The 25,849-nt window shown below is 34.0% G+C and overlaps 1 long non-coding RNA gene across 1 annotated transcript; it reads right to left on the reverse strand.

The window, feature by feature from the left end:
* Nucleotides 1-409: 409 nt before the first annotated feature.
* Nucleotides 410-25,217, reverse strand: LOC138823022 (uncharacterized). The gene is made up of 3 exons (XR_011370716.1): nucleotides 25,142-25,217; nucleotides 21,403-21,503; nucleotides 410-939 (listed from the first exon to the last, which is right to left on the reverse strand). It is a non-coding gene; the product is annotated as an uncharacterized lncRNA (long non-coding RNA).
* Nucleotides 25,218-25,849: the final 632 nt, after the last annotated feature.

Here is a 25,849-nt window from a genome sequence, read left to right on the forward strand (position 1 = left end):
ATGCCAGAATGCCAGCCTCCTCTTTCATGAAAGAGTGAGGATCGAAGGTTAAAGTAGAGGAAGACAAAGATGTTCGTTGTTTGGCAAATTTTAATCATTAGGTGAGGATGACTGAGAGAAACTGATTCCCTCATGAATTCATGTTGAAGAGGAAAATTCAATCTCCAGAAAAGAATACAAATATGTAAGGTAAAACATTTACATAAGTAGTCCAGCTAGTTCAATGAAACTGAGGGACCAAAATGAGAACAGTTATTCAGGTATTCTTCACAAAATTAATGTTATTTAAAAGTTTTAGGTCATTTGATATGTTTTATTAGGATATAATTAGTTTGCTATAAATTATTATCATAAATGATTAAATATATTGTATATGATCAATTTTATGATGTATGTCAAGTATATGATCATGTATCTACTACTAAGAAAATATAAAACTGCATTATGAACTTTAAAATGTTATTCATGCTCTCCTTCTTTTTCCTAAACACTTAGATTATCCATGTGATACTTTGCCAACGATACCAATTTCTCTTCAAGCTTCTTTTCTCTTTTTTTTCTTCAAGCTCATTGACTCTTCTTTTGCTGACCTCTGGTCTGTTCTTGACTCTTGCTCTGGGTGACAGAATATTGTCCTAACCTTCTAAATACGTCTCAGCCTCACTTCCCTTTCTCCAACATGGGATTCAGATGTCTTACACTTTCTAATGACTCAGCATGTTTGAGTAGAATTTATATCATTTTTCTAGCTTTTAGCTTTCCAGAATTTTAAAGTAATTGATATTGAAAAATTTCCTTCATTTGTCCTGGGATAGATAGTCCTAGTCTTCAGTTTCTGTAAGTCTTAAAAGCCTTTGGTGGTGGGTTTATTTCCCTCAGACAGTGAGTGAAGAAATGGTGAGAGTTACTCTGTGGCAATTAATTTCTCCACACTGCAATCTGTTAGAAAAGACAAAGTAGAGGTATTTAGGATTGTTTCTTTTTATCTTCTCCATAGTAGGTTCTAGTTCTACTACCATTTCCCTATGGATAAGATGACACTTATCACATTACTTTTCTATAAAGTACTTACCTCTATTTAGAATGTAGCTCATTAACTTTTTTTTTAATTTTTATTTTATTTTATTTGAGAACATACTGTACAGAGGGGCTACAATTACATGGGCAGGATAATGCATACAAACTTATATAGATACCTCAGGTCTCTCTGGTAAAAATGAAAATGTCAATGATGTACATTACTGAGTTTACTTTTGGTTGTTACAATATGTATTATTTGTGAGTTTATATCATTACCAGAAAGAAAAATGCAATAGATTCCCATATTTCTATGATTTAAAGAGAACTTTCATACAGTGCACTAGGAAATCAGGAATGGACTATCATATATGATGTATGTATGTCCTATGATCCTAACAAACTAGTCTGGCCATCTAAATATTGTCCCCTTAATAAAAAAAACTTTAAAAATGTTTTTTATATTTTGGTTTTCTTTCTGACACTCTGAGGAAAACATATTCTTCCTCAAGACTGCTTGCTACTTGACATCATTAAAAAGCCAGTCACTACTTACAGAAGTTATGTATGTGTACAAATGTGTTTTGTTGCTTATTTTGCATTGGAAAAAAATATTAAGTCAAAAGAAAATACATTTATAGAACTATATTTTCTCAATATGAAAATGGATAAGCAAGGAAACTCACCATTTTTAGCAATACTTACACTTGATTCTTGCAGGAGATAGCTATTTACATGAATATGAAACTCTTTGTTCCTATCCATATCATTGTATGTTTATATTTAACTGTGTGGCTTTTTCTTTGTAAAATAAAATAATGCTATTTTACGTTTTGAAGGTGTAATTTTCTAAGCAATGAATACAACACAGAAAAGCAATTTTCTGACTTGGAATCTTATTTAATTTTGATGCAATTGTCCTTTTTAGAGTTGCAAAAGCTGCAAAAGAGCTTTAAATTATTTCCACCAGTCAAAGAAAAAAAACAAATGTGATCACCACAGAATATAAAAAGAATATAATAAGTTTGATTCAAATCTCTTTTCTCTCACAGGTAACTTTAGGCTCATTATAATGAATATTTGCAGTCTGCACCTCAAGGAATGAGGTTGTGAATATAATGCTTTTTAACAATACTTTGCATTAGGTTACAAACTGTCAATTCATCAGTAGGTAACAAAGCCTTCCTTGGCATGTGTAGATAATTATGTAGACCAAATCTAAATATGTCTGGTAAATTTGTATAGACATTCTAAAAGATACCTTGTGTAAACAGAAAAGTGCAATGCTTTTAAAGGACAAGTGGTAAAATTTTCATAAAACCTTTGTCATGTGTAACAATATGCTAATGTAGACCAAAGGCAAAGCATACAAATAACTAAGAAGGAGGAACACCTGAGGGATAAAACTCTCCGAGCAGCACAGGTCTGGCCCTTCTCCTGAGAGTCATGGTGAAAGTAGTCAGAAATGTCCAGGTTGGTGTCAACAGGTGGGTTAATTCCTTACCAAAGGTAGCCAGATACTACAATTTTGTTTTGTTCTCATGAAAAATTTCTCTGAAATTATTTACACTTAAGCTGAACTATACTATCGAGTGAACCATAATTTAATTTTGTTCAGTAATTCAGGACAATAAATTTAGAAGGTGTACCTGCTTTTGCTTTTCATCTCAAAATGAGATGAAAACAAAAATAAGTATACATTATGGAGATGACAAGAAACAAATTACAAAGCCCTGGAGCAAGCATTTTCACACACACACACACACACACACACACACACACACACACACGGATTTAAATCCTTAAAAGCCTTCAAGTTACTTTCATAGTTTGGACACATTACATAAAGTGAGGGTAATCTCTTCTCTCAGGCTCAGAGTAAAGCTAACATTAGAGACATTGTTCCTAACATTATTCTACTATTTTGCTGAGGGTAATGACAGAGTAGATTTAATAAATACATCACCATGTAATCCATCTTGGTCCTCATTTCTAATAATTAGTGTATGTCTACCATATTAGATGTCTACTAGATGATCATAATAGCTATGTATATATGATTACATAAAATGATGCTAATCAAAATGAACTCCAAGATATGAAGAGTGCTTTTTTTTGTTTTTGTTTTTAATGTATTGTGTGAAGTTATTTCTTTTTTCTTTCATGTTCTTTTTCCTTTGGTTTATTTGCTGTTGTCACTTTTTTATTTTGGTACCCTCTGTCTTGTATATATGTTTATCTGATTTGGGGGAAGAGAAGGAGAATAACAAAATGATGAGACAAAAGACACAATGTGAACCAATACAACAGCGATACTCACAAGATAATATGTTTGAAATTAACTTTACAACTTTCAGGGAGAGGAGTCAGGAGGGAAGGAAAGAGGGAGAAAACACGAGGGAGAGGGTAACAATGTTCTACAAGAAATGTACTCATTACTTTACATAACTGTAACCCCTCTGTACATCACCTTTACAATAAAAAAAGAAAGTATCCTGAAATGTATGAACTGTGAAAATTGATTAATCTGTGTTTGCAGGTCATTGATAGAGTTGATGTACATTTGTAAAGGTATGACAAAAATAGGTTTTTGTAATACAGCAGTATTCTTCATCAAACTAAAGTATGTTAGCTTTTTCTAAGCATTTATAACCTTATTGTGTCTGCATTTTAACATTATTCTATACTTTGGTTCTGTTTCAGATAATACAGTCAAAATTATAGAACTCATTTTCCCTCATTAGAAACATATTAAGGACTATCTAACACAAAATTAGCTTTGACATTTGAAATTATCCTTTAAAATCATTTTTAAAAACATTCTATCCAAAGTAAATTCTTAGGAAAAAAATAAATGAATTCAAACATTTTTTATGAAAAATAAAATGCTACTAGTCTCCAAATGTAAGAAGGATTTTTTTCTTTTAGCTAGACATTACAGAATAAAAAGAAAAGAAACATTTTAAATGGAGGTGAAATGGCAGATTTTCTATCTTTAAGATCATTTAAGATATTTAAAACACACAGCCCAAGAGCATTAAGCTCATTGATATTTCCTTAAGTTTTCAGTTCAACCTAAAATTTTTGTAACCCTTAAATAATTTCCTTCTCTCTCTCTTCTACGCCTAGTAACTTCCATTTAAATCTCCCTAAAAATGTGACTTTTTCTAAGAACTTCAGTGGTACAAGGTTTGTCTTTTCAGATCTAACTTAGCTTAATATTCTCAAGGTTTAGTCATATTGTAACATATATCACAATGTCCTTCCTCTTATGGCTCAATAGTATTTCACAATACATGTATATATTTTGTCCTGATTGAAGGACATTTGATTATTTCCATTTTTAGATATAATGAATAGTAGAACATTTGGTATAAAATACCTTGGTTTTCAAATTTTCCAACCTTGTGTCTGCAAGTAGAATGTCTGGATCATAGAGCAATTGTATTTGTGGTGGTGAGAAGTGACATGTTGACATAAAGCCCATTTGTACAACTATTTAAAGGCATTTTTTAAAGCTTGTGAAGGCACCAAAGTACAAGCTTCCACAGTCATTTCACCATGTCTACCAGCAATGCACAAAAGATTTCCATTTCTCCAGACTCTTGCAAACAGGTCATTTTATTTTCCTTTGCTTTCTTATTTTTAAAGCCATCTGATATGTATGTAAAAGTATCTCTTTGTGTCATTAGTTTAAATCATTCTAATTATTATAGATAAGAACTAACGATAAGGCAAGGAGGAAATAAAGGGAAGACCCTAAAATAATGAGGAAGAATTGAAACATAGGAACATATAGCCTAAAATCATATATTATCTAGGCATAGGATCAACAATTGTCACACTGGTTGTGTTCAAGAAAAATAGCTTCAACTACAAATATCATGTCAGACTTTTTTTTCTAACCTACATACTCACCTGACAAAGAAATAAAATATTCCTGTCGTCACCCTAGTCAAAACCAACACATTTGTAACTTTGGGCCACATCACCCATTCTTAGTCTATAACACACACCAAATAAAGCCTAGAATGTGTTACTTACTTAAGAAATCAACACTTCCTCTTGAGTCTGTGTTCTCACTATATAATAAAACTTCTTCCTAATTCCTTACACTGACTTTTCTCTGTATTTTTCTCTGATGGTGACAAAAGCCAGAGAAGACTAGGTAGAAGTCTCCCCATGCACTCTGTGTCTCTGAGACTTAAACAGCCTTTACCACTTTCAGTAATTAGGGTTTGTTTTTTTTTTTTGATCAGTCGTGGTGCTTGAACTCTGAGTCTGGGCATTGCCCTTGAGTTTTTCAGCTCAAGGCTAGCACTCGACCAGTTGAGCCACAGTACCACTTCCAGTTTTCTGGTGGTTAATTGGAGATAAGAGTCTCATGGACTTTCCTGCCTGGACTGGCTTTGAACTGTGATCCTCAGAACATTTTTCCCAGTTCAGTGTGCTATCTTAAAGTCATTCTTTGATATACAAAAGCTTTTCATTTTAATGAGATTTTCATTTATCTACTTTTTCTTTGATTGCCCACAAATTCTGTCATCTCAAAGAAATCATTTTCAACATCAATATCATATCGTTTGATGTTTCCTTCCACAGCTGGTTATTGTGCTCACATTTAAGTCTGGATCAAATTTTTTAATTAATTTTGGACGATAATGTAAGGAAAGAGATCAGCTTCATCACTATACATGTCAAGATTCAGCTTTTCCAAGGCCATTTCTTGAAAGTAATATTCTTTCTCACTGAATAATTTTGGGTATGCTTTGAAAATTATATCTATCCAGTTTATGAGTACAATGCACTTTGATCACCATTCTCATCATCCCTCCTAGCAACCCCTTCCCTCCCTTTTCTTAATTTTGTAGGACATACACTGAATTCTTGACTACATTCTTCTAGACTTCCCCTTCTCTTCATTCATCATCTCCCCTTGATCCCACCCCATCTCATTTAAGTACCCTTTCCTGGTGTATATTTTGTTTTCATTTTATTAATTACTTTATTTTTTATTTTTTAATTTATTGTAAAGGTGATGAACAGGGGTTTACAGTTACATAAGTAAGGTAATGAGTACATTTCTTTTTAAACACTGCTATCCTCTCCATTATTTTCTCCCATTTATCCCTCCCCATTTCCTCCCCCACAAGGTATAAAGTTTGTTTCCAACATAGTGTCTAGTGAGTGTTGCATTAGTTCATCTTTTGTACTGCCTGGTGTTTATTTTGTTGAAATCTGACTTCATATTTTAAGGAATTACAAGATTCAAGATTCTCTTGAATATATCATATTCCAGTTAATACATTTGTGTATGCTTGCATATCATGCATTATATGATACATTGTTTTATAAGTTTATAAGCTAAACCTAGCTTCCACATATAAGGAAACATATGAATTCTATGTCTCTCTGGGCCTGACTTACTTCACTAAGCATTTTTCCCAAGTATTTCCATTTCTTCACAGATGATACAATATCATTCTTCCTAATGGGTGAGTGAAAGTCCATTGTGTATATATGCCCTACTTTCTTGATCCATTTGCCCACAGAGGGTCATCTGGGATGATTCTATACTTTGGCTATAGTAAATATTGCTGCAATGAATATAGTTGTGTTTGTAACTGTACTGTATGCTTGTTTTTAGTTTTTTTAGATAAATGCCCCAAAGTGGAATTTCTTGGATCACAAGGTGGTTCTCTGTTTCCTAGACTGGCTGAACAAGTTTTCATTCCCACCAAGAGTATACTAGGGTCCCCTTTTGGCTGCATACTCACTGGCATATATTTTTATTTCTTTGATACTGGCCATGTTAGTAAGCTTTTAAATTATGATGCTTAACTTTGTTCTCTTTTGGATTTTGATAGGGATTTCATTAGGAGGGGAGGAGAGGGAAAGAAAGAGGAAAAAGAGGATCATCAGAATTCTTAAGAACAATGTTATGCACTGGCTACCTCTAAACATCCAGGCAGTCAGCCTGTAACTAATCTCCAGAATTGTAAAATCCTTCCAAGATTGAAAAAAAAAAAACAGCTGAAGATTCCTGTCTCCCTATTGTTCATAAACCTTCTGTGTCTTTCATGTACTTATTTCCCTTATGATTATCTAACCATATGACAGGAAACAGTGGGACAAAGGGTGAACCAATTCAGCTGTATACTCACCTGACACTATTAGCAGTAGACTATACAACTAGTCAACTTGTGGAGGAAGGGGGTCTGGAGGAAAAAGCTGTGAGAAAAGAGGAAGGGGTGACACTATTCAAAAAGAAATGTACTTATTACCTGACTTATGTAACTGCACCCTTCTCTATATCCCTTTACAACAAAATTTCTTTTAAAAAAGAAAATTTTATAATTTTTCTGGATTTTTCTTAGTGTCAATGATTCAATAATACTAGTTTTCTATACCTTATATTATCTACCGAAATGTTATTATTTTTAAGCAAAAATCAAGTATAATTATGGATCTGTATCAGTATCCTTACAGATGGAACCGAGAAGATACCTAAGGCCACACGACAGTCCTATCTATATCCTTGAATTAGGGACAGTACTGACTCATGTCTAAGTGGAACTATTGGCTCTAAGTAGCAATGGTGAGAACTTTTCCTAACAGGAGAAAAGTAAAAATATATAGATAACAGTGTAAATAGCATAGCATATGAAGTAAGTAGAAACTAACAAAAGTATTCAGATTGTTTTAGTTTATCTATAGATAAGAAACATTATCAAGCGGGGCGCCAGTGGCTCACACTTGTAATCCTAGCTACTCAGGAGGCTGAGATCTGAGGATTGCGGTTCAAAGCCAGCCCGGGCAGGAAAAGTCCGTGAGACTCTTATCTCCAATAAAAAAATCACGAAACCCGGAAGTGGTGCTATGGCTCAAGTGGTAGAGCACTCGCCTTGAGCTGAAGAGCTGAGGGACAGTGCCCAGGCCCAGAGTTCAGGCCCCACAACCAAAAAAAAAAAAAAGACAAAAAAAAAGTGGTAAGTTGGTAGGAGCACCGGGTAGATGATGTCTTATATGTCCCTATATGAGTGACAGAGAAACATAATTATAAAATGATTAACTCAATATGTATTGTGAATTTAATGTCAAATCAATCAGCATGAATGTGTGTTTACTTCTAAATGATTCAGGTAGGTTGAATACAAACAGAATACAGAGGTATCCATTTCACTGGGAGATTATGTTGAAAACTTCTAAACAAGAATTCCAAGTTCATAGGAGAGTAATGATTAAATGATGGTTTATTGAATTGAAGATAACAGGGATGAAATTAAAGCTATAAAACAATGTGGAAGTGCTAGGAACATAGTAATGGAAATTACAAAAAGTAGTGTATAATAATTTCTAGAGTCAGTGAACTAGAGAAATTGAGCTGATAGTTGTATAGTGTATAACTATAATTGAGATTACAGGGATAGAGGATTTGTTGATGGCAAGTTTTAAAGTATTTTAAGATGCATAATTGAAGTTAGTAAATAGGTATAAGCAGAGGGACCCAAATTATAAGGAAGCTATATTAGTGGAAAAAATATCAACAAGCAAAAATATGGCATGAGTGACAGTGTCCTGGATGTTAAATTTTTAGAGTGATGAAGTGGTAGATGATTGTGGTTGACAGATTCAATGTCATGAGTTTAGGAGATGTTGATTGTAGGCAAATATTTTAATATTTTTCCGTGAGACTCTTATCTCCAATAAAAACCACTAGAAAACTGGAAGTGGCACTGTGGCTTAACTGGTAGAGTGCTCACCTTGAGCTAAAGAGCTCAAGGACAGAGCCTAAGCCCAGAGTTCAAGCCCCATGACTGACCAAAAAAAAAAAAAAAAAAAGAGAGAAAAAAATGTATCTTTCTTCAGCTCAATGCCATTTAAAATCAACCCATCACACCTAAACTACCTTACCATTTCTTAGAGAAGTGAATTTTTGGAAACATTGTCATTCAGTTATTTGACCCAACTAGACTGCACAAGAATGGATCTTGAAATTGGAACACATCCTGACCCAGGTATCATTAAGGCCCTTCAAAGTAGGGATTTTGGCCTTATGTACATATTTGTTCTGTGCTCTAGAGTCACTATATTACACACAAGATGTTCAGTGCATGCGTATGTGTGTGTGCATGTGCGCTCATGTGTGCACATGTATGTGGTATGGCACTTGGTTGACAGGATATTCTGTTTGCAGAACAAGAGTTATGTGAAGTCACTGCTCTGTCCGAATGAGATCCTCCATCCATGAGGTATTGATATTCACAATTAATGTGGATCCTGTTAGTAAGTAATGCCTGTGCTAGTTATATGTTCTATATTCCAAAGTCGTGAAGTAAGTGAGGCTGCTGTTCCTGGTGGCAGGCATTGTTGCATAATTTGCTGTTCTCCATGTCCTGGGACGCCTTCAGATTTCTACCTAGTCCCACTCCTAGAGGAACAGTTCAATATGCAAACTTCTTCCCTTTGCCTGTTCCTACATTTTTCTTTTATTTCTACCTGTTTCTGGATGGATTCTTTATTTATGCATATCAGTAATAAAGCAAATTTGACTTAATATCAACTTTTGTTGTAACATCCTTTATCTCCTGTTCCTTCAGTTACAACTGATCCTTTCACTCTGCAGAGAAAGTCCTTTTTGAGGTTTTAACTTTGTAATTTCTACGACACTGATTTTTTGTTCAATTTTTTATATTTACTACTTTATGAATGTTTAATTTTTACAATAGATGCATGCTTTCTGTATTTCATATCTAAGAGTTTCACTGTAATTTAATCACATGTTCACATCCTCCATCTGTCTCAAACCTTCGTTTATAGGTTATTCGTTGGACTACTAGTGAAGCAAATCACCATTTTTATAAAAATGCTGGAATAGGTTATTACAGGTTGTATTTTTACACATATCTTTAACCAACATCTATTAATTTATCTATTTATTTCATCATCTATTTATTTACTGTCTTTCCCATTATTACTACTCTACATTCCATGATTTTTTCTTCAGGAGTTCCTTTGTGTTATCTCAATCTACTACTAATCTGTTACTTAGTTTCTCTTAAGACATAATTTAAGAAAACATACTCCATATTTCAAAATTTTCTGATTTACCATTGATTTCTGCTCAATGCTGTGTGTGCACACACATACACACACACATTCTGCAGTAGAAGAGACACTCTCCCTGTTCATTCTTGTTTCAGGCCTACTATTGTCTATTTCTTCCCTGAGTTTTCTCTAATTGCTGAGTCTATATATTCATTCTTTAAGATTACTGAATTTTATGGTGGTAGGTAGAGTTTTTGTGATTATCTTTAACATTTGTATTTTCTTCACTTTTGTTTTCTTTTCTAATTTTGATTTTGATTTCTACATCGTGTGTGTGTGTGTGTGTGTGTGTGTGTGTGTGTGTGTGTGTGTGTGTGTGTGTGTGTGTGTCATGGGGCTGGAACTCTGGGCCTGGGCGCTGTCCCTGCATTCTTCAACTGTAGGTGAGCACTCTGCCGCTTGAGCCAGCACCACTTCCAGTTTTCTAGTGGTTTATTGGAGATACGAGTCTCACAGACTTTCCTGTTTGGGCTGGCTTTGAATTGCTCAGATCTCAGCCTCCTGAGTAGCTAGGATTACAGGCATGAGCCACCAGCACCCAGGTGATTTTGACATCTTTTGATTCTTGTTCTCTCTCTTGCTCTTTCTCTTATCCACTTATATGTACACATATACAAAAGAAGAAGGTGTATTTATCTCCTCTTTCTTTGATCTAACTCTATACATATGATCCACTCGATGCATAAAATATAGAAATAAAGGCTATGTCCATGGTATTTAATTTCAAACTTTGTTCAATATTTTTAAAATTAGAGAACAACATAGCACATTGTGCTTATTTATTGCAAGACAGATTTTGCATATGATCACTTATGTTTTTTTGATTTCTTGTTACAATTTTTTACTTTGCTGAAAATATAATCCTTTGAAAGAATATATATATATATATATATATATCTCCTGTATGAATGAAAGTATTTGCCTACCCAAGAAGTACATTATTTTCCCATTGAAAACTCTGTGTATTTTTGCCTCATCATCTCCCGAGATTTTTGGAGGGGCTGAGAAGGATGCACCAACTGAATTCTGACTCTGTTCTTGGAAGTGCTTTCTTCTCCCTACCTAGATCCTATAAGTCACATCATCACCCTTGCTCCTGGCCTTTCTTTGTCTGAACAAAATTTTTATCTTTTTATTTTTTAGAAATTCTGGGACTTGAACTCTAGACCTTGTACTTCTAGCTGTGGACTGTTCTGTTTGAGCCATACACTCAGTTCTACAATTTTGATGTTTGATACTTGCTACTTTGACATTTGCTCTGTAATCTTCCCAATTATGTCAACTCTCACTCTTCTGTCACAATTATATAAAATAAATTCTTTAATTATTCTTTAATTATTCTCATCTATTTTTTCAAACAGATTAACACTTTTGGAAACTAGAACTTGGAAAATTTATCAAAAACCATAATTCTAATTATCAACTTATTTTCTAAACCACTAACAAAATTCTTGTTACAAAGAAGCATGATTAAGAAGAGAAATAGAATTTCTTCCATAAACTAATGAAAAATTGCATTTACAAGCAAAGTTCAAATGTTCTGCTCAAATGGAGGAATGGTGAACTATAGTGATTGATAGATGAACATATGATAAAATAAAAACAGTAAAATTAAAGTTGTGGAATGAATATGGTGTGTTTGTTTGGATATCAATTCAAAACAAGTATTGAACTTATTAACAATGCCATAGCTGTGATCTTTGCGGGCCAAGTTCACATTAAAATAGACTATTCCACATTATGGTCATGAAATTACAAACTAAAATTTCATTGGACAACACAGTAGAAAGAACACATGCAAAAGGGAAAGGCATGATTAAAGTACATCAATAAAATGAAAGTAATTATTTAAAAAAAACTTTTAAGGGAATTATTACAATTTAGCCAATTAACTTTCTGTCAACATGGGAAAGGAAAGAAAGGTGTATATCATCATATCGACTTCTGACTCAAGATCCAAGAGTTCAATTATGCTTAATTTAATTGGACTCATGCAGGTTGGGAAGTAAAATACTGTGAAGCAATTGGGAACATCAATAAGAGTAGGATAAATTAAGAGTCTAAATAAGAACTGAAGCAATCTTATGAAGGGCTTTGAATTTAAAATGAAGAAGTTCTATTTAATTTCACATGCAGTGAGGTGCATAAAGATTTTTGTACAGGAGTGTGATTCAAACACAGCTGCATATTTGGAAAATTAAACTGACTACTTTGATTTTGTGGAAAAACAGGGAAACAAGATAGAAATCTATTTCAATGATCCAAATAGATGTTTTAACTACCTTGATTGGGATGGAAATTTTTGTAAGATTTTTGGTGATGTTGTGTACTAAATTTAACAGAATCTTAGAATAGTAAAAATAATACTAAGCAGACTTCATACTTTAACTGTAGCTAGTTACACCTGGTTTCTTACATATTTTGATATGAATGTGACCAAAAAACTATAGCTGGTTACATTTTTGTATTTTGTATTATATACACATGTACAAAATATTTGAAAGTGTATATGTATTAGAAAGTATATATACATCCATAAAATTCAATGGACAAAAATCACAATGGACTGAAGCAACATTTACGTTTCATTCCAAGAAGATTGATTACAAAACTATCTAATATCTAAAAAAAGCTAAGATTTTTTGCTTATTATGAAATTAGCACAACTTTAATATTCCATAGTTTGTATGGATTCCTACAATGGTGCAAAGCCAGTGAAATGCAGAGTTGAAAGAACTGATCATTCCCTTCGTGCACACAGCAACATGCTGTGCAGATACCCAGCTAATGAAGATGTTCCAGCAGCTGCTATGGACAGATACTTTGTCAACTGTTTGCTCCTTTAGGGATTATCTTGTCTAGACAAGGCCATTTCTGCAACACTGCTCCCCTTCTCAGTATGGCTGACATTCAGTGACTAATCTTGAAGAGATTATGAGGGAGTAGACATATTGGCCCAACCAGGGACAACTTTCCATAAAGATTATCTCGAGTCTACATCACAAGTCAACTGCTTACTTTGCAGAGTCTTGCTTCCCCGATTGTCTTCTTTAAGTGCCAATCCCCAGGGACCCCCAATATTCATGCTTTGTGAAAAAATAAATGTCATCATGGAAGCTGTGGCATTATCCTTCACTAGAAGACCCAGAAAACAATGATAAAAAAGGGAAAGTATTCTTCACTTATTTCTCAATAACAACTGTGTGCTAAATTATCTGAAATGGGAAAGTCGAATTGCTATTCTGAAATACCTACTAAGAATGTGCTCTTTCCTAATAATCTGGCCCTCGTATTTATGAAATCCCAACATTGAGTTCTATGACTTGCTGTGAGGAGAAGACAATGATACTTTCATCACAAACAGGTAAACATTTGATTGCTCAAATATTCTTTTCTAGTTCCATGGAATCTCCAGTAGTCTAGAAATGTAGTTGAGATAACAGTTGATAGAGTGAAAGGTTTATAAGCATTGGTTTATAAAAGTATTTGTAATGTGAAGAAAAGGAATCTATGTAGAATAACATTATTTGTGAAAAAGCAATTTGTCTTTCTTTGAACAGGGACTTAGCATAAACAAGTATAATTTAAACAAAACTTTACCATATGATCATGCTACACTTTGCTTGAAAACATGTCTATTCAACAAAGCTAGAATAGAAAATTTTTCCATTAGGACTAGAGGGATATTTTATATTTTTTTGGGGGGGGGTCCAGTCATGGGGCCTGAACTCGGCTTGGGCGCTGTCCCTCAGCTCTTCAGCTCAAGGCTAGCACTCTACCACTTGAGCCACAGCGCCATTTCCAGCTTTTTTTTTCTTGCTTATGTGGTGCTGAGGAATCGAATCCAGGGCCTCATGAATGCAAGGCAAGCGCTCTACCACTGAGCTACCTTCCCAGCCCGATTTTTGATATTTTATGAACATCCAAATGATTAAGTTGCTGGATCATGGTAATATCTCAAAATACTAAAATAAAATGAATATGCATGTTTTTGTATGTGTAGTTTGAGAATTGAATCTAAGGCTTTATTCATGCTAGGCTCTAATTTATCACTGACTCAAATTCTTGAGACCAAATGCATCAAATGCTTAGGCTTTTCAGGAGAAATGCTGGGAGGTGTGTGTGTTGCACACACACACACACACACACACACACACACACACATACATACACTGCTTCTAGGGCTTGAATTCAGGTCCTTTACTTGAGCTTTTGTACTAAAGACTATTGTTCTACTGCAGGAGCCACAGTTCCACTTCCAGGTTTTTGGTGGTTAATTTGGATTAAGAGTTTTATGGACTTTCTTGCCTGAGATGGCTTCAACTCAATCCTCAGGTCTCACCCTCCTGAGTAGCTAGTATTATAGGTGTGAGCCATTGTCACCCAGACAAGGTATTTTTTTCAAATTAACATTTATGTAACATACATAAATATATATTATATTGTATACAATGTATATGTGTATGTGTATACAATGCTTATTATATAGGTGTATATAATGTATACATATTGCATATACATATACATATATATATATATATATATATATATATATATTCCTTCTTAGTCTGTTAAGGATTAAATTTTGAATGCCCCAGGGGGAAGTAGGTTCTAATCCAGTATCACCATGACCATGTCATTTTTGTAAAGGAGGAATTTAGACATAGAGACAGATTTACTCAGAAGTAAAACCATAAAAAAAGTCATTTCCACATATAGACTAGCATGGTAGTGGAGAAGCTGAGTTACACTAGCAACATCTGGAAGGCGTGAAGAGAACGATTCCCCTACATGTTCTGGATGACAACTTGAATTCAGAATTTACAACCGTAACATATTGAATTTGTTTTTCTAAGCCATGTGTTTCTTTGTTATGCTGCTTCCAGGAAACTTAATATACAATTCAATTTAAAAATGATTTCCTTATTTTCAAATATTTTGACCCTAGGTTCAGTTACACCATTTGATTACAGATGTCAAAATGAATTATCCAGATAGTATGCGTATAAATTTATATGATATCTATTTTATATGTAATTAGTTTCAACCATCACAGTTGTTAAGTTATTGCTATTTTAAAATATTCTTTTTTTGGTGGTGATGGTAATGATGGTACTAGAGTTTGAACTCAAGCAGCCACTCTACTTCTTGAGCCATACTCTGCCCATATTTTATAATATTCCATATGTTTTTCTTACAATATTGTGACAAATTCAAGAACCAAACTTTCATTAAAAGATAGTATTGAAGGAATAAGTTTGCTCTAAAATTAACTGACCATCTTTGAGAGGGTTTAAAAACAGGGAAATTGAGTATTTCAGTGATAAGCAACCATTTAATTGAAACTACTACAATTAGATAAATCAAACTTGTAACATGTTAATGAGACATATTTTTTTAATTCAGATTCTGTCTCTTTTTGGTATTGACATCACACTTTCCCAACCAGACATGTTGAAAAATCCAATAATTAAGTTATGGTAGCAGTAGAAAAAATAATGATCATTTTGTTTTAAAAAAGAATGAAATAAACATGAGAGCTATTCTAAATCTTCATTAACAATGATTAACTACTTAAACATGCATTTCAAGTATGGTTTAAATCTTCAGTAACATATAGGGATATTACACTCCATTATTTATTTCAAGTTACCAGTCTTTCTTCATGCGCCTCACATTCTGTGTTTGCTAATATGTCATAATCTAAGGAAAATGATGATTCCTTGAAGGTCTTTAGATCAAGTTGGAGAAGTAGAGGCATAAAGGAACATATCAGTGAAGTCAGAGTGAGGCATTAGTGAGCATATCTAAAATAATAAAAATCTCTGGCTAAAAACAGTAAATGGCACAAAACAAAAAAATAAAAATAAAAATGGTGAATAGGCACTAGGAACTGGTGATATTTCTGTACAAAAAGCTCCCACATGTCAGTAAGAATAACTACAGACATTATATATGGCCAAAACACTGTGCTTGCAGAAAATAGCCTTGAAATAGTCTTGGAAATAGTCTTTATAAATATAAAATATAAATTTACACATTTATGTAAAATGTAGTTATATATACATGTATGTAAAACATAAACATACCTATACACATATACATGTTTATGCTTTTTAATTCTAACATTTTACTAACCTCTACTAGGGCAGCGTATTGCTTTGTATGGCTTATGAAATCAGAATATGCTGAAGATCAGTTTAGTATTGTGACAAATTACTTATTATTTATATCTGGAAGAGACAGAAGAATGAAGGAGAAGGGGAGGGGAAGACAGAAAGAGATAGGGATGTAGAGAGATAGACTTAGCAACTGAAAGAGGCAAAAAGAATAAAGTGATATATAAATTGGGAACTTCTCAATATACTGAGAATAATGAACTATTTCAGAAATCAGCTCTAACTATCTGGAAATTTATTGTGCTTTTACATCCTTTTTTATGTCCGCACATTCTTCAAAATGATTAAAGGTGTTCAATGTTCTTTCTTTCACAAAAGTTGTGTTTGACTCCGTCATTCTGGTTGTAAAATTATACCTTAGCAGTAATCCTGTACTTATCAGTTCATGAAGGGCCTTCTGCTATCCAATGATTTCTCAGCTATAAAAAAAGCTTAAAATTAAACAACCTTTTTATTCTGTTCTGTATAAATTAGCAAAGGAATGATGCATTAGGCAGGGCCTGGGAGTCAGAGAAAAGTGCTGTTGGGAGATGATCTTTGATCCGAGGTTTAAATACACAGAATATGTACAAGCTGTTTTGAAAAGCACAAACTACAGTCATAGGCAAGGGTTCCAATTAAGGTTTCCTATGTAATGAATGTGTTATCTAGGCAAATAACTTAACATCTTTGGGCATTAATTTCATCTGAAACCAAACAAAGACTAAAACTGATTAATCTCATCAAGTTGTCAAAAGACAAATGACACAATGAATGCAGTCATAAAGTCTGTACAGTAATCCTTCTGTAAGTATTAGATATTACTATCCTTGTTTTTATATATGTTTTGATTTTGTCTTTGTTTTTGTTGTTTCATTTTTTTGTTGTTGTTTTGGAGGCATTGTCCGACTTGACCTCCTAAGTACCAGAATTAGGAGTCTATGTTATCATCACTTGCCTCATAGAGCCATTTTGGTGTGGGCATTCAGTTTACTTTTGGTTGCCTTTATAAGTGCAATTAGAAAAATAAGAAATGCATATTAAAATAATATAATTATAATATATAAATTAAGATTTGGCATATTTTCAAACTATATTTCTGTAATCATCACAGACATTAAAAACTCATTATATGTGCCATTCAATAATTTCTATTAATTATTTAAGTGTTTTCAGCTCTATAGACATGTAATCAATTTTATTGTCATTGACAGGGCTTTTAGGAAAATTAATTTTCCTCATTTCAGAGATTGTTAGTTTTATCTTGTTCCTCAAATTTTTTCTACAACTATATTCTTAGTACCACAAAATCAATTTTCAAAACTGAAGAAATAGTTACATATGAATGTACAATGGCAATTTTTATATCAGTTTTTCCAGTTTCCCTTGGTACAGTAATGATTTAGAATTTGTGTTTATTTATTTTTGATATGCCAGAGTTGAACTTTTTACCCTATTGCATTGGCTTTGTTCTGGTTACATTAATAGAAGACAGAAAAACAGAGGCGAATGAGCCAGACTTAATTCTTTTTTGAAATCCAAGCTTTAGTGATGATTTGGTTCTGAACAAAGAGTTCTAGAAGACCTAATGTGTGTAAACTCCCCTAGGCTTAAAAAGAAACACTTCAACTTTAGAATTTTTTCCCTGTACAGACACTTTTCAGAATGGATTAATTTCCTTTTATTTTTTTATTTCCAGTAAGAAGATTCAATAGTTCTTCAGATTAGCATATAAACATAATAGCTTTTGTTCTGGGTTTTTGTGATGGATATATGTATTCTGACTCTCATATGTAACAGAGGGAAAATATGCATAAAGTTCTGATATATATGCAATTGTAACAAATTATTTTTAAAAGTTTAAGGTTTCACATGATTTTATTGGGCACACAGAGTTAATTCAAGAGAACGCCTCTATTTTAAGGTGATCTGTTTAGAATTTTTAATTCTACCTGAAACTTTAATTCTCCTTTGTCAGGTGAGGTACTATATTCACAGCTTCCAGTTCTTAGTGTGTAGATGACCGGGTGGGTGTTATTCTGCCTATTGCACATATCCAAATTTTATGTTGTGATATAGATCTAAGGATGACATTTTCAGGGCATCAAGCTCAGCTTTTTAGATCACTGTTCATTTTGTATCACTTGAGACATGACTGTAGTTCCAAGTTTTTGATGCTTAATTGCAGGTTAGAATCTTTCAGATTCATTTTCTGGCTTTGAATGATAATCTTCACATCTCAGCCTCCTGAGTAGCTAGACATAAGCCAGATATGACAACGCAAAATTAAAATCTCTTACAGACCAAATAATATGTTACTTTGTAGATTGAACCAGATTGTATTTTCCTATTCCTTTACTTCCCTAGAATAACCTGGTACAGGAAGAGAATAGATTTCAAGCTTATTATCACGCTTTGCCAAATGATAACCCTGGGAATTAGAAGTTTTGGTTGATTTGTGTAACTATCATTAAACTGGATATTAGAAATTACATTAACTTTTATAAATATACTTAATACTGTAAAACTATGTATCAATAAACACCTGAATAAAAGCATGAACTTTTACTTATAATTCTTGCACAGAAAAAGTGAACAACCTACTCTTTAAAATATAGAAGTTCAGTACTACTTAAACAGAAAAAAATCCAGAAGTGGTGCTGTGGCTCAAAGTGGCAGAGTACTAGCTTTGAGCAAAAGAAGCACAGCGACAATGCTCAGGCCGCGGGTTCAAGCCCCAGGACTGGCAAAAACAAAAGAAAACAAAACTGTTCTTAGAGGGAGGCACAGAAATGGAGTGACAATGGTGAATAAATGCAGCAATGGTACTCACTAGTAGACACTATGTTGAAAATGAACTATACAGCATATGGAGGAGAGTATGGAAGGAAAAAGTGGGAAAAGTGAAGAAAAGGGTGACATTGTTAAAAAATAAGAAATTAACTTTTTACCTGACTTATATAACTGTAACCCCTCTGTATATCACCTTTATAATAAAAAATTAAAACAAAACAACAGTTGGTCTGTAGCCATACCACCCTGAAAAAAATATGGGGTTATATATAGTTCATATATACATTTATATGTATATAAGAAAAATATAACTGTAGCCTAATATGTGCATGTGACACATGTTTTAGTCAAATGCTTCTGAATCTAACTTGTAGCCCAATAAGAAAATTCTATGGAAAAAAATCTTCAGGCCCCTTAAGGGCAAGAACTAATCAATGACACTATATTCATGGACATTATGGGAATGTTTCTACACCTTATATGTGAGAAGGCATATTCACTGGTTATTTTGTGCCAGCATCCCCCAAGGAAATATTTAGTAAGGCAAATGATTAAGAGCAATTATTTTGTCTCTTGTGATATAACAATTTCTTACTCACTTGATAGGACTATGTCTTTATGTAAAAATTTTACAAAATCTCCTTGATATGATTTTCTTACCTAGAAAAATCCATACCCAATTATTTATTACTTGGCTTCCTTCCAATTTTAATTCAAAACTGCCAGTCAATAATCTTAATTATGTAAGTTGTTTCCAGTTGTTATCTATAGGAACAATTGATTAAGCAGATATTAATTCAAGATTGCACAAATACCACTTCTTTCAGAAAATCATCTCTCTTAAAATAGCAATCATGTGCTATAAATTCCTTCACTTAACTTTATTTTTTATCATAGCACTTCTTAGAACCTGAAGCAAAACATTGAATTGTTGGAGAAAACTAAAAGTGCTTGGGATTTAGCAGGTGTTACCAATCAACACTTCCTGAATTATTGAAAGTATTGTCATATTGTCATAGAAATTATGTAAATGTATATATTCATCCATTTTTTGGTTAGCTTTTTCTGCAGGAAAACTGGAGCAGATCAGCTTTTAAGTTTGAGGTTTAATTGACATTTCAAGTAACATATTTTATAGATAATGTTTTTTCCTTGGTAGCCCAAGGATGTCCACAACCTAATCTCCAGAATCTATGAACAAGTTTTATAACATGGCTAAGAGGATTTAGAAAGTATGACTAAATTAAAGATCTAAAGATGAGATTAATCTGGATCACCTGTTTGGTACCATTTATCATGGTGATTTTTACAAATAGAATGTAGATGTAGATGTAGATGTTCAAAGATTTTAAAGGTAGTATGAAACAGGTACAAAGAAAACTGACAGCTTAGAAGTTGCTGCACCTCTCTATTTGAAGAAGGAAGAAGAGGCCAATAGCTGAAAATGTAACTAGTCTCTGAAAGTCTGCAAAGGCAAGAAAATTGATACTCCCCCAGCGATTCCAAAAGGAATCAATTCTGCCAATACTGTGGTTTTAGTTTAGTAGTGCTGACTTTCAAACTACTGACCTCTAAGCCTGTAAAATAAAAATTTGTATTTTCAGCCACTAGGTTACTACAGATTTACTGCAGGAATCATAGGAAATTAATATAATTGGTAAGTTGTTGATATGTGACAGTCCAAGGATTTCTTGAGATTTCTGGATAAGATTTACTTTTTGGTCCTTCCTTTCTCTGTCATTCCTCCTTTCCTTTTTCTCCCTCCCTTCTTTCTCTTCCTTCTCATCTCCTCCCCTCTCTCTCCTCCTTATTACAAAGTTTTGAAGTACAAGAAAACAACTTTCATGAACCCTGTATTAGCACACGTGTTTTCTGGCAATTTTGCATTTACTATCCAGAAACAGTGTAAAAGCTTAAAAAAATTATTCCTTCTGCTTGAAGTAAAGAAATGTGATCTAAAACTCTCAATATTGTTCCTAATTTGATTAAAAGTTCTACACTTGTTTTGCTGTGGGGTCTGTAACCTAGTACCACAGACTGGATGGTTTAGAATACACAAAGGTATTGTCTCATGGTTCTGTAGGCCCAATGTCCAAAATCAAAGTGTTCTCCCTAAAGGTTGTAGGGGAGGATCTCCTCATTCCTGTCCTCTAACATCTGAGCACTCTGGATTGTAAATGAATCACTTTAGTCATGTGGCTAGCTTACTCCACATCACTCATCATACTTTCTTCCCTCCTAATCTGTGTCTAAATTTTCTCCTTTTATAATAACACTACTGAGTATATTCAATTAGGGCATACCTTCATGATCTGAACTTCATTACCTGTGTCACAATCTGTCTTCAAATCACATTCTGAAATGTTAGGAGTTATGACTTCAACATATCTTTGGGGAGATGTAGATATAATTCATCCAATTTGCAATCTTGATTAAAGAAAAGTAATATTAATGTTAAAATCTCAGTTTCATATAAAATTCAGTTTACTCATATTCTTGGACTCTAGATTTCATGCTTGCCTTGCATGTGCTCTACAATTTGAACCAGGTCCTCAGCCCAACTCATTCATTGTTAAACAGGTATGATATCTCATTAAAACATGGTAGCTAAATAAAGGAGCATTTACCAATCACCATAGAGGCATCAATACTTATTTCTAACTCTTATGCTTCCCTACAATATGATTTAAACAGTATTTGAACACAGAAACATTTCTTAATGCAAAATTTCAGTATTTATATTTCTCTATAAATATGTAATTAAGAAATGCAGAAAGAATTTGAGATCACTTTACTTTGGGTTGAAGTTTCTTATAAATACTTGACATGATAAAAAATCAGGTGATCAGAAAGAAAAAGAGCTTGTTTTAAATGAATAACTCATCATAATAATCATTTCTGAATATCCAACTTCTGTTACATTTGAGAAGCACCAAGTGTTACATAGTTCCTGTAGCTGGCCACCACAGGTATTACTGCCTATACATTACTGAACACTAAAATTTTAAACTAAGAAAATGGAAGCAGAGGAGAGTTAACTAGCCTGTTCAAATTCACAGACTGTAAATGTCCAAGGAGAATTGGAGCCCACAATCAATGTCATAGGTTGCGGCGAACGCCTTCTCGGCCAGCGAGAAAAAACGACCACCACACCAGGAGTCTTCGCTTTATTGGAGAGCCTTTTTATTGATGGGAGAGCTTGAGCGCGAGAGCGCTTGCACCCGAAACATGGCCGCTTATATAGGGAATAGGGACACGGGTCGGTCTATCATTGGTCATCTGCCTTTCACCGTCACCAGGTGCCACGGGATTGGCTGGGGACTCTACGTGGCTCGCGCACGTGCAAAGCCCAGGACCCACCGTCCTGCCAAGCACTGTCTAATATGGACCTCAAAGCTGCAAGGGAGTGGGCGGCGCGTTGTAATGGCGTTTGCCCCGGCTCCCTGCAGGTTAAATTTTTAGCTACTCTAACACACTGGCTCCCATAGTAAGATATGAAATTACTTAACAAATATCTTTTACAGGGATTTTTGGGAGAGTCTTTGGCACATGCTCAGATGCCAGTACTTTCCAAGGCTCTTCAGATTCCCTTACTAATAAATGAGCATACTAATGACAATAGATACCCAGGCAGAATGCAGCCATCAAGTACTAGGGAAATAAAAAAATTGAAACCATCTCTTCCAATAGAAAAGTTGAAAATTTAATTTATACTGCCTATGAACCAACAATTTTAATATTATGGCATTGATGTGTAGTTTAAGCTTACCTAATCAAACCAAACAGGTAATCTCTGGACAGAATATATGTAGTAATTTTTGCAAAACTGTCTCTGGACCTATAAATTTGTATCTGAGTAGAGCCAAATGAGTGCTTCCTCCATAAATTGCTGTTTGATATCAAGTAGAAATTGAAAGTTTTGAGAAGTTTAAGCTTGTTCCATGTTGTATCATAGTTTAGCAGGATATACTATAGTTTTATGTGAAAGACCATATTTTATAAGAATTTTGTAAGAATGAATATGGTATGATTGTGGCATTAATTTTCAACCAGATATGTCATCATACTGATATTGAACTCAATAAACATTAAATAAGTTGTAATACACAAAAGTCTTTGATTATAAAATTGAAATATATATGTGCATATATATGTATATATATGTGAGTGTGCATATTGAGAGGCAATATTTACATTTCTCAAATTAGAAGTCTAACAATTTCATTTTTGCTTTGAGTCCTGGCCATGAAACTATACTACTACTAAGCTATATTGATAGCTTAGTAGCAACCTTAGAAACTATTGTTTTATTAATGCTTGCATAATAAATTATCTAAGCTTTTAGCTGAAGCAAATATATATTTAACAAGAACTGAGAATATAGTAATGTTCTTTCTTAAAACACTGCAAACAAACAAAAGATTAATACAATCCCTCCATCTTATAATAATATAGATGTGCCAGGCTTCAAACTGAGATCATGTATTATGTCAAGATATGTACTCCAAGAAGTAATGATACAATTTTTCTAATTATGAAATGATATCATAACCTTGCTTTGACAGGATTTGAAAAGATAAAAATTATAATTAGGATAATAAGCATTTTTAGAAACAAGTTTTTCATTGTCACAATATTTTATATTATAAAATAAAAACCTGACTTTGTACAAACTTATAAATTGAAATGGGCCCAGTTAAATATGTATTAATATGACCTACTATTGATGGTGATGATAAATTGAGTAAAATTAAATCACAGAGAATAATAAACCACACATAAATAATTCAAAATAAAATTAAATGACAAAAACATAGTTAAAATGTAACCAAATTTTAAAATAAAGCATCTATATTGAGTACTACCTGCACAACAAGAAATATTCTCAAAATTTTAGTAATTTAAGCTAAATCTACACTTAATAGGGTGTAAATAAGACAATATGTATAAAACGTATAAAACAGTATCTGTGTCCCCAATAATTTAAGAGTCCAATGGAGTCTTTTAAATTTCAGGGTAAAAGTGACTCTTGATTACATAATTTACTAAAATTAGCATCTACATTGTGTTGAGGCCAGGTGTGAGTAAACAAGGTGTGTGACAGTATCTTTAATAACTCCAGATTCCTACTTCCCATTTACCACCCTCAATGTTGCTTTCCAGCTGCTTGCCACACAAATACTAGGTTTGCTTATATGTGCTGTTGTGGCTATGGGAAGGTTTGCAGCCAGTGAACACTCAGAATGCTTAGTATGCATGACAAAATGTTTGTTGACATTTGTAATACCACTACTACTTCTAGTATTCCAACAGTCTTCTTTGATACCTATTTACAACAATTATTCACTAACTGATCATCCTGTCATCTAAATTAAAATACTCTTCTATGGTATGTTTACATGTTCATATAGTCTAGGTGAGAAAAGGTCTCTGTCTTCACAGTTGCATCTCATCTAAATCTGCTTGACTACATCTCCTGATTTCACTCCTGATTTCTCTCCACAATTTCCACTTATTTGCCATGGAGAAAAAGGACTAGCTTATCTATCTGGTGATTTAGGATAGGAAATCAGCAGGGCTCTCCTCAGCTTTTTAAGGAAGTAGACTGTTTGTGTCACTGGTATTAGCCTCCATACTTACAAATCTTCCTGGATTGGGAAATGGGCTCCAGAAGCATTTGTTAAATTAACAGCAATACATTTGTGGAACTGGTGAATAGGGAGTTAATTCATAACATGAGTTACATTAGCAAGCTCATTTGATCAAATATTTTAATCTATATGCTGTTAAAAAATAATTGTGGAAGCTGGGTGCTAAACAAGCTCTCACATAAAACCAGTTTTAGTGTTTCAGTGAAAAGTCCAAAGCTAGAAAGTCAAACCAGGTATGCCATCACAGTAGAGAGTTTGGCCAGAGAAGAAACATTCAGGCAGCTTGGTTAAGGAGACAGATTCGAGCACTTGCTGGTGTCTGCAGCAGTAGCAGCTGCTGCCACAGTGGCCATATCAACAGAGAGAGCCCAGGACAGAGGTGCCAGAGAAGGTATGCAAGAGGATTCTACTCACTGCAAACATTAACTGACAAGGAGCAGAAATCTTCATCCTGCTGACCATAGATAGTTGCAGACTGTGGAAGGCCTGGAAAACCAAGAGAAAGGCATGAGTACCATCCCAAGACATCCTCACTTCTTTCATGGAGCAGTGAGGGGAAGGTAGCCCCTCCCTACCACCAGAGAAGTACTCCATGATGAAGAGTAGGCCAGGGCAGCTAGCCCTTAACTCAGGCCTTAACTCAAGAAGACAATAGCAACCATTCAACAGGTCAAAGGAACCTGACCTGAAGGGCTCAGCTCCACCCCAGGAGAATGTTGACCTTCCCAGGCAGAGGCAGTTCAACCCATGAAGGAGTGACATTCTTCATTGGTAAACAGAAACAGAGGCAGCCCCACCCCACTGTATCACAAGAAGCAGACCCAGATGCTGGAGGGTAAAAAAAAAAAAAAACAATTGGGAACTCAGTAAACAAATCCTGAGAATGGCTCCAGGCTGGGCTCTGTGAGTATTTCAGGAGCTAGCCCCTAAAGAAAAAGCTACTGATTGCTGACAGGCCCCAACATTACCCAAAACCTAGCCCCATCACAACAACTCCAAGCTAAAGGAAATAGCCATCTTCCTCTTTTGTGATAGTAAAAGCAGATCCCCCTCTCACTGAACTAGCCTGGGACAAGGGTCATAAAGTCCCTGGTAAGGCAGAGATTCATTCTGACAGCTCAA

Source organism: Dipodomys merriami, unplaced genomic scaffold (genome assembly GCF_024711535.1).
Source record: "Dipodomys merriami isolate MVZ:Mamm:240054 unplaced genomic scaffold, mDipMer1.0.p SCAF_12, whole genome shotgun sequence".
NCBI classification, from domain to species: domain Eukaryota; kingdom Metazoa; phylum Chordata; class Mammalia; order Rodentia; family Heteromyidae; genus Dipodomys; species Dipodomys merriami.